This window comes from Helianthus annuus, chromosome 14 (genome assembly GCF_002127325.2).
Source record: "Helianthus annuus cultivar XRQ/B chromosome 14, HanXRQr2.0-SUNRISE, whole genome shotgun sequence".
Classification (NCBI taxonomy): Eukaryota; Viridiplantae; Streptophyta; class Magnoliopsida; order Asterales; family Asteraceae; genus Helianthus; species Helianthus annuus.
In genome coordinates, this window is record NC_035446.2 from 112,004,981 (window position 1) to 112,015,637 (window position 10,657).

Below are 10,657 nucleotides of genomic sequence, written 5' to 3' on the forward strand. Positions count from 1 at the left end.
TTTATCCTGGCTAATGAGGGCTTCTCATTAACGGTACTTACTAGACTAACTTCCGACCATGTGTTCTTCTTTACCGAGAACAGGAAAACGTACAGGGTCACGTAGGCTTTACGTGACGTGCCCTTCCCCGAGGACAGTGGTACGCGTGGGGGCTACATAGGCTTTACGTAGCGTGGCCTTCCGACCTGGAAGCCAGTAGATGGTATTGGGTTACGTAGGCTTTACGTAACGTGTCCTCCCGACCCGGGAGACATATGGCAAATATACTGGGTTACGTAGGCTTTACGTAACGTGTCCTGTCTAACCTGAGGACGGTGGTCTATAGTCTGGTATATGCGTAAGTACGAGTAACTCCTTTAACAATAACATATCCAACCCAATTCCCAACCCGGGAATCCCATGCCTTGGCTGTGTGAACTCACCTTGGTTTGCTCGGCAGATACACAAACAAAAGACTCTTGAACTAAGGGTGGTCAACCACGTCCTAACAGGGTTACCACACAAGTCAGGTTCGGTTCAAATAGTACACGTATACATCATGGCAATCACGTATGCACGTAAACACATTAAGTACACTACTTGTGCTATTCGGATGGTTGGGCCATGGAGCTTGTGCGAGCCCAACCATCTTGTGCGATGAGAGTCTAGGCCCAAACCTTACCCGGCCCAACTGAATAACAACTCAAATATAATGTTCATTGATCCAATAACAATCGGCCCAAAATAAAAACAAGTAACAAACATCTTGTGCGTGTCCTTTGGGTTGTGCGATTTGGGATTGGGCTTGAGGCCCAATCGGTTAAACAAATAACATATGAAGTTAACTCATTAGCCCAAAGTATTCGGTCCAACATATAACCAATCAGTTCAACATAAACGGCCCAATAGAAAGTCAAGTATAAAGGTCTCGGCCCAACATAACATCGTGTAAACCCTTGTGCGACCCGAATGATCTTGTACGATCAGGTTGGGTTGTGCGAGATGTCTTGGGCTTGTGCGTCTGTCCGGCCCATCAGTTAAATAAAACATGTAACTGGTGTGTGGCCCAACACCTTGTGCGATCCACACTAGCTTGTGTGATCCACTAGGTGTTGTGCGATCAGGCAATCTGCTAGCATTGTGCGACTGGGACCTGTTGTACGACTGGGCTGGGTTGTGCGATCCTAACCAGCCCAAACTACCCGGTTCACTCGGCCCAAGTAGGATAGCTTATCCGATCCAGTAGTCTTGTACGTTTGGACCACCTTGTGCGATCAGTTAACAAAATTCCATAATTCATGCTAACAGTTACAATCAATTAACTATTTCCAAATTTATCTAACCCAATCAACACAATTCCAACAAATCGTTTAGCATGGTATCGATCAAATAAGACTTTTAACATCAATCCATATGAACCCTAAAACATGAACAAGCTTGAACACTATATATATTCATAAACATACAATCAGATTAAACCCTTGCAACCTAACCATTTCAGCCGATTATCAACATTTACCACCAAAATAACAACATGCAAATCCGAATCTTATGATTTTTATCACATCAAGAATCATTCAATTATTCACAACAAGAATCCTAGTTATCCCATAACATCATGGCAACCAAAACAAATCAACAAATATAATTCAGTAATCACTAACCGGTTATAATCGAACAAGGAGAGAAAGAATGATCTTCTTGTGCCTTGTGCCGTCGGGTTCGAGCAAGAGAGAGGGAGAGAGAGAGAGCTAGGGTTTCTTTTGTGTGTTCTTGTGTTGTGAATTGTAACAAATGAGAAAAGGATCAAGTCCCTAAGTGTTTACACGGTTAGAGGGGGTGGGCCGGCCCTTACATGGGCTGCCATGTTGGTCCGTGTACAAGGTGTAAAGCCCAACGGCTTTGTGCGATCCAAAATAGGTGTGCGTGTGTTGTGCGTTTCTTGTGCGGTTCGGTACATACATACATACAATATAACACAACACATGATTCACAAAGCTCACATAACACAAAATAACAGACATTTATTAAGTCCAACCATATAGTCTAGTTCACATATGCACATAGTGTTACACAAAGCGAGTCTAAAGTTCGAGTTGTCACACGTTAGCTCAAGATACGATCCTATTCACGAGGTTCATCGGTTTCGGGTTAAACAAGAACTTCGTCACGAACAGTTCACTAATCAGGTTGGGGTGATTCCCGTCCGATCAGGAGAACCAAGTATCGACAAACTTCCTATTGTTGGACTCGTTATCAAAAAGCCTCGATAGAACGACAGACAATCAAAACGACCAAGTGAAGGACGAACGGGATGACCAGCACGGAGTGTTATCCGACCGGACTACTGTCCGACCGGACGGCCATCCGAGCGACCCTTGGGTCCCACACTTGATCAACCTCATTTAAAGTTAAGTATTAACGAATTGCTGTCCGATAGGACTACCATCCGACCGGATTACTCTTCGGATCATGAGATACTTGACTTTAACACTTAATCGATTTTTCAACATGTTCAATGCACTTGAGATGCCACCCGACCGGACTGCTGTCCGATCGAGTGACAACCGGTTGTGAACTTGTTCTCACTGAAGTGTCAACCTACCGGATTCCCGTCCGATCGACCGACCTGAAGGGTAGAGATACTTCAATGTTTTCAAATGCTTCAACAAAAACTTCAAAAGTCAAACCATCATACACAAACACATCCTTCTCATAGGAAAAAACAATCCACTCGAATAGTCATCCGACCGGACTACTGTCCGACCGGATAACCATCCGAACGGGTTGTCATCCGCACGAATTGGCCGTCCGATCGGATTACCATCCGACCGAACTACCATTCAGCGCTATTTCTCGTTTTATGCGCCACTTATCGTTATGTTATCGTTCTAATCTGGCTAACCCTACTCTCAAGCGCTCCCTTCAATCCATCAAACCGCTGTGAGTATACTCGATCCCTTTTTGCTTTATGTACTTTTGGGTGTTACATACGTTACTTATATAAAATCACAATCGAACACACTACGCAATATTTTAAACGCTAACCGTTACTGCATGTATTACGTGACTAAATGAATGCTTGTTGTTATGTTTACACGTGGAATGTTGTCTACCTGCCTTAACGACGATAGTACTATAGTTTGGACTCAGCACCCGTTCACACGGGGGTTGTTAAGGACAATTATTTGTATGGATTACGGTGGTGATCATGTATTACGAACTGCCTTGGGCAGTCAACCCGCAGTCATTGGTATTGATAGATCCATGTCGATAATTAACAAGCTTCGTTTTCCTCTGTGTACGTGTTGGTTATGCGTAAACTATTTCGAACACTATATGCTACTATAAAACTTGTATGTCACCTTTACACTATGTGTATTGACTTTTATTTTAACGTATGTGACAAGTAATTAGGATGCTTATCTACTAGGGAAGCGAGGCTAGAATAAAGCTCTAGAGTCCAACAAATAGTTGTCTGTAGTAATTGAATCTAGGGTCTCTAGAAGCAGATAAACAATTGCTACATTTAAATCTGAGTTGTCGGAATAGAATTAATTGCCTAGATTTGGTCTGTAATAATTTGCTTACTATTTGAGACATGGTATGGGACGTGTTATTTTAAATTGAATAGTAATGTTAATTGTTATGGAAAGTTCTGGACAATCGGTTTCGCTCAGTGCCGCGCCCTGATGATTCCGCCGTCGGTTGAGGTGTGACAGGTGGTGGTGGTTATAGTTGTAGTTGATGGTGGGTATAGTGATTTGAATGAAATGCTGGATTTGTAGGGGTTTTATCAGAAATGGTACTTTTATCATTTCACATCCACTTAACTGAGAAAATTAACCTTCATCCACGCCAGGGACTATCCGGGAACGACGACCTTGTGTATATTTTATTTTTAGTTTCTTTTTTAAATGAAAACTTAGTATCTTTTGTATTTAAAATATATGTTGCGAATAAATTTGAAAAACGCACCTTTTGATCTATTGACAATAGATTTTGATTTAGTTCGATAATATCCATTTTATTTAATTTAATCTTGTTATTATATTAGTTATTCATAAATTTCTAAATTATTAATATATGATAAAAAAGAAAGTGAATGAACAGTGCTTCACTTTCTTTTTAATCATATATTAATTTAGAATAGAATACATCATTAAGAGATCAGTAAATGGTATCGGGTATAGGTACCGGTCTTAAATTTACTAAATCGGTGTATTTTCAGTACCGGTTCTGCACAGTTATTCACCAGTTTTTACCCTCAAATACCGGTGTCGTACCAGTACCGACCGGTACCGAACCGTACCATACTAGGTATATTCGGTACCGGTACCCACTTTTGGGGATTTCGGTAACGGGAACAGTGCTTTATAATTTATTTTTTAAATTAAAACTAGAATGGAATACATCATTAAGAGATCAGCAAATGGTATCGGGTATAGGTACCGGTCTCAAATTTACCAAATCGGTGTATTTTCGGTACCAGTTCTGCACAGGTATTCACCGGTATTTACCCTTAAATACCGGTACCGTACCAGTACCGACCGGTACCGAACCGTACCATACTAGGTATATTCGGTACCGGTACCCACTTTTGAGGATTTCGGTAATGGTATTTTTGGTACCGGTTGGTACCGAGCTCATCAAATCCTATAGCAACGCAATAATGCAAGTAATTGCACTGTTTAGATTACTTTTCATACACACAGTAAGTAAACTGTATTTCGTTGAATGGGGTTTTATATACACAACAACTTATTTTGCTTTCTTTTTTGTCTTTTTTTTTTTGTAATGAATGAATTGTAACATGTAAAATTAACTTGCATATTTAGAATATTGATGAGGAAATCGTATCAAATCCTGTAAACGAATCGGCATCGTATCGCTACCAAATTTACTATACCAAATCATTTTCGGTACCAATTTGGTACCCACCTTTTGGCGTTTTCAGAATCGTTACTTTCTGTTCGACACCGGTCTAGCACCATACCTGTATTTATTGATTTTTACCTTCAAATACCATATCGTATTGTACCGAGCATTTTCGGTGCCGGTACCTAATTTCGATGATTTTCCGGATCGGTACTTTCCCTGCCGTTACCGGTACCGAGCTCATCCATATTTTAACGTGTTAGCACCGTAATAACTGAACTGAAAACAACCGAATTTCCAACGTGTAGGACATGTGGGTCCTATTATTATATATTAGGTTATTTAAAATTGTTTTTGTACGGAGTGATTATCATTACCACGTCATTTTATTTATGTTTTGATATTCGGTATCTGTTTGCCGTTCCTGACACGCCTTTTGTAGTCATTGGGTCCCGCCGCAACGCGCGGGCGGAAAATAACTAGTTTTTAATGAAAGAGTGAAATGAATATAAGAGTAGCATTCGGTTAAATTAAAGCCCATATATCCACATTTATCGTTGCAACTTGCAATACTACGTTACCTAAAATCTTGGAAATACAAGGCCCATAAATCTACTATTATTGCAGCCCCTGAGACCAACAGCAGCTTCCTGACTCTTTTAACATCGGTTATGTTTTAAGTATAACTAGTATTAGGCACCCGTCGCGTTGCGGCGGGGGCCTATAACTGTGCTAAATAGCATCAATGTCACACCACCGCGATCGACCACCAAGACTGAATTTGTGGCGTGTTCATGCTAAGAAATTAGATCGTAACATAAAACACAAAAGATAATAACTAAGTCGATCTAGGACCTGCATATTTTGACGAACCCGTCAAACGGGAAAAAATAGACAATGTAAAACCTTGAACAACACACGCATATTGCGTCATGTTAACTAACACATAGAACGAAGCGTAAAACGAAACGTAAAAACGTTGTGCCATGCTAACTCGCAAAATTTAGAACGAAGCGTAAAGCAAAAAAATTAGCGGAAGATGAAATGTATATGGGACCAAAGTTGAAAGTAAAAAAGTTGTGAAGTTAAATTTGTAAAGATGAAAAGTTTTGGGTTAAAAGTATACATTAAAATAGTTTTGGGTTATAAGTAATTTTTCAAATACTTTAGGACTAAAACTAAAAAATCCATTTTTTTTATTGAAAGACTCCCAAGCATTAGTTACAACACCTAGATGCATATATGAGTTGCTAATTTATGGTATTTAAATTTAAATTAAATGATTGTGTGGAAGCCAACAACCAAAAAAATCCAAAGACAAGTAACAAAATAAATTACAGAAAAACAAGTAGCAACACAAGAGATCTTTGAAGCAACTCTCGCTTAACAGTTAATACTACCGGTGATACACGTGGGGCGTGTAAGAGAGTTTTTAACATCTTCGACTTTTGACTCTTATCAACGTCACTGCGTATGGTCACCTTCTTCAGCTTAGGTAGGTGACCTAGCCAAGATAAACTTTACAAAATCCATTTCAGGCTTCGAGTTTTTGAAACCTTCAATCTCCAATTCATTCAGATACTCCAACCAAACATCTGAATACTCTTCCCATTCAAAGGAGTATTTCTCATGAAAAATAATCCTCCAATAAATCTACATGAAGGTTCAACTTTTTGTGTCAGCGTATTTTGGATTGAAATATCCAATTCTTAGTGTATATATTGATTTATGTCAACAAATGTTCGCCGAAGAAAGGTTTGATGATGTTACGAGTATGTAAAGTTGTAACACGATAATCACAGGTTAAATATGACTTAAATTAATATTGATAGCGATTTAAATTGTTATGCGACTATCAAGTCACGTATCTCATGACTAAAATATAAGTTACAAATACATGATTACAAGTTTACGTGCTTACCAGTTATAATTCTCAAGTTTATGTACTTTTGAGGTGTATAAGTTTCATATATATATATATATATATATATATATATATATATATATATATATATATATATATATATATATAGGGTAAGGTTCATTTGAGAACCACCTTTATTGTGAGAACCATGAGAACACACCAAAAAAACCTACCCCCCCCCCCCCAAACCTAAAGATACCCAGAAGAGTTTGTGTCAACGTATTTTGGCATGTGATAATCAAAACAAACAGTACATGAAATATGATTATATTATTTACCTCGAGCTTAACTTTCTCCAAGTTCGGTGAGCATTTGATAAAAACAAGAAAAAAAGCTAATCGACAACGCTCAACAAGAGTCATATCTTTGAAACAAAGGTATCTGAGGTGGATTAGTGAGGTTGGAAGCTCTTGTGAAACCGAGTCTAGCACAACCCACTTGAACCATAGTACAAACAAAGATTAACAACCAAAGTTCAAAACTTTTCTTTCAATTATATGAAATGCGGATAAGTATTACCTCGGAGATATGAGGCGAAGTAGTTAGATGTTCAATCGTAGGTAAATACTTGAGTAGCTCACTAATAGTGCATTTATCACCCGATTCCCAAATATCCTGCATCACGTTACGATATTCAGATAAGTTTCAAAAGCCCATGACATGAGAACGTATATTTAAGTGGGAACTTACCAGACTCAAGTTCTTAAGTGATGGACAATTTAATAAAAGATGTAGAAGCGTTTTTGTAGGGATCGCTACATCCCTCAAGACTAAGCTTTCAAGGCTATCAAATCCATTGAAAATTGGTGGATGGTAAAGATCAACTCCAGACATAACAAGGTCCCGTAAGTGATGAAACGAGAAGATAGATATGGGTACTTCATACCCATAGTCATTATACCATCCACAAAGTGTTGGTTTCTTGACCGTATTGTTTATCGACAAATGAGATACTATTTGATCAAGTTCCAAACATTCATCTTCATCTATAGACAACTGAAGGGTGAGCTCGTATATTGGACCATGGCGCAGCAGCAAAATATATTCCCTACCATATACCACAAGCTCAAATCTCTCCAAGTTCAGGGAACATTTGATCAAAACATGAAAAGCTAATCTGCAGTCCTCATCAATACACATTCCTTCCAAACGTAAGTATTTGAGTTGGATTAGTGAGGTGGGAAGCTCTTGCGGAACCGGGTCTAGAACTAGCCACTTGAACCATACGCCAAAACATGTATTAACAGCCAAATTTCAAAACATTTCTTTCAGTTCTATATATTGTGGATAAATATTACCTGAAAGGCACGAATCGAAATAGTTAAACGTTTAATTACAGGTAAACACTTGAGTAGCTCATTAATAGTGCATTCACCATCTAATTCACCTATATCCTGCAAGGGACGTCATGATACTCAGATAAATATAGAAAGCCCATGATAAGAGAATGCATACTCAAGTGGGTACTTACCAGACTGAAGCACTTAAGTGATGGACAATTGGATAAAAGATGTAGAAGACTTTTTGTAGAGATCTTTACATCATTCAAGTATAAGCTTCCAAGGCTACCAAAGCCTTCGAATGTTGGTGGATGGTCAAGATCAAACTCACCAAGATAGAGGTCAGTTAAGTGATGCAATGAGAAGACAGATACGGGTAATTTATACCAAATGTAATCTAATTCATAAAGCCCCTTAAGTGTTAGTTTCTTGACAGTATGGTTCCTCGACAAATGAAGTATTAGCTGATCTAATTCAAAATAGTCGTAAGGTACCAAGTAATCCTGCATATCAAGAGTGAACTCATGTATTGGACCCTAGCGCAGCAACAGAACTTGGTGTAAATCATTTATGTCCATCTTCTTCCTTGTACTTGCAATGTCAGATGTTAGCTCGGAAGTTGTATTACGCAATTCAAACCGAAGGTTAGGAATAGTGGTCCAGTTGTACCTCCATTCCCTTGAAAGAATACTAGCCTTTGCAGCCTCTTCAGTTGGTAAAAGAGATAGGATGGATTCTAAAATGGGTTGAGGAAGTGTGCTGATTCTATCTACCGATCGTTCAGCTTTGTACACACTTCTAGTTAGATTAAATACATGCTGAAGATCAACCCAGCCACCTGAATTTGTACTTTTAAACTTAATATATCTTGACTTTAGTCTTTTTCAATCATCACCCGACTTGTCCAAGTTTGACACATTAATCTACTTGTAGATTTGTCTTGGTTTGACAAAACATTATTCATAACGATATCGAATGTGTTTTTACTATCAAACCAAATCATTTCAAAGATTTTTGAAGCTAAGTAATGATATATCATCTTTGTTAACGAGTTTAATGATAAGTAACTTTTGTAAGCATATGGTTATTGTTGGTTCAGTTCTGTTTATACATGAAGGAAAACATGAAAACATACCTTTGATTGCATCAGTACAGGCCAGCAGAGAATCCAGATGTAGATGCAGCAATAGTGTTTGACATAGTTGTCAGTTTTGGTCTGGTTCCTCCTTAGGGTGCAATCTAATGATGGTGGTTAAGAAAACCGAAAAGGGTATCGGCTGTAGGAGAGGGAGGTCGAACATTATGATGTTATGGCTAATAGGGTGTCTGGTTGTGTAACTGAGTAACCCCTTAACCTCCACATAAGTCTCCTTATATAAGCACCCAGGAGGAAACCCTAATTAGTTAATAAGGGTAATTAGGCCCATCAACAATTACCAACTAATTATTTAATAGGATTGTTATATATTTTGATCCATATAATGTAAATGATTATAATGGCTACTAGATTAAATATAAAATAAATATATTTAATCTTACATTCTCCCACTTAGCCGAGTAATAATTTACTATGAGTATTAGATAAGCCTGATCAGGAGTTAACACTCATTTTAGCCTTAAACAAGTACTATAGCAGAAAAATACAGCCGTTGAATCATTATGCGACTCAGGACCCCCATTAATCATACTATAGCCTTAATTTAAAACCTAATCGTTATGATCAAAATACGCATAAGCCCTTTGTTTGATTTGTAACTATATTTGTCTATATGCCATTATGCTAGCTTGACATATTCTTAGAGACATACAAAATCAAACTGATGAGGAAAATTAACTAATACTTAGTCATTCATAGTACGATATGCAATTGCGCATGGCCATTAATTAATACCCGTCTATGAGCTCTCCTAATAAGACTTATGGGTAATAGCCCTTCAGTTATAGGATCCTTAAGCATATCATGAATGTATTCGATACAAAACTTAGTTTCCTCAATTCGTTCATAAACGAATAATTAATTGCGTATCGAAACTTAATGCAGCACCTCTTGAACTGTTACTGTTCAAGGAGTTATGGTAGCTGACTTTATCACACTAATTCTTCAAAACATTAATTATATGGAGTTAATAAACTTATGAGTCCACTGATAAATTTCCAACAACATTTAGTGACTATATTATGTCGTTATAACTTAGGTTGTTTATATCAGTGCATTATGACTCCTCCATGAAACAGGTTTTGTCTGCTGACATAAAGATATACCCGAAATTACATTTTGTAATCTTTGAATATCACAAAGTTAAAGTAATAAACCGGTTTTAATTCTCACTTCTTCTTTAAATTGTAGTCTCTCATTTCTTTTAAGGATATTGTAATACTCCATTAGATGCTACACATTAATCTAGACATATCTAGTGTGTTGCAATGTGAGTAATATCTAAACGAGTATAGACTTATGTCACACCCCAACCAATGGCGGAAACATCGGGATGAGACGAAGTGTGAAGATTGCTCGAGACATCATAACGCTAATAATTGTGACAAGTATTTAAATAATCCGATTTCATTTCATAAGATAAATTGTCAACATTACAAG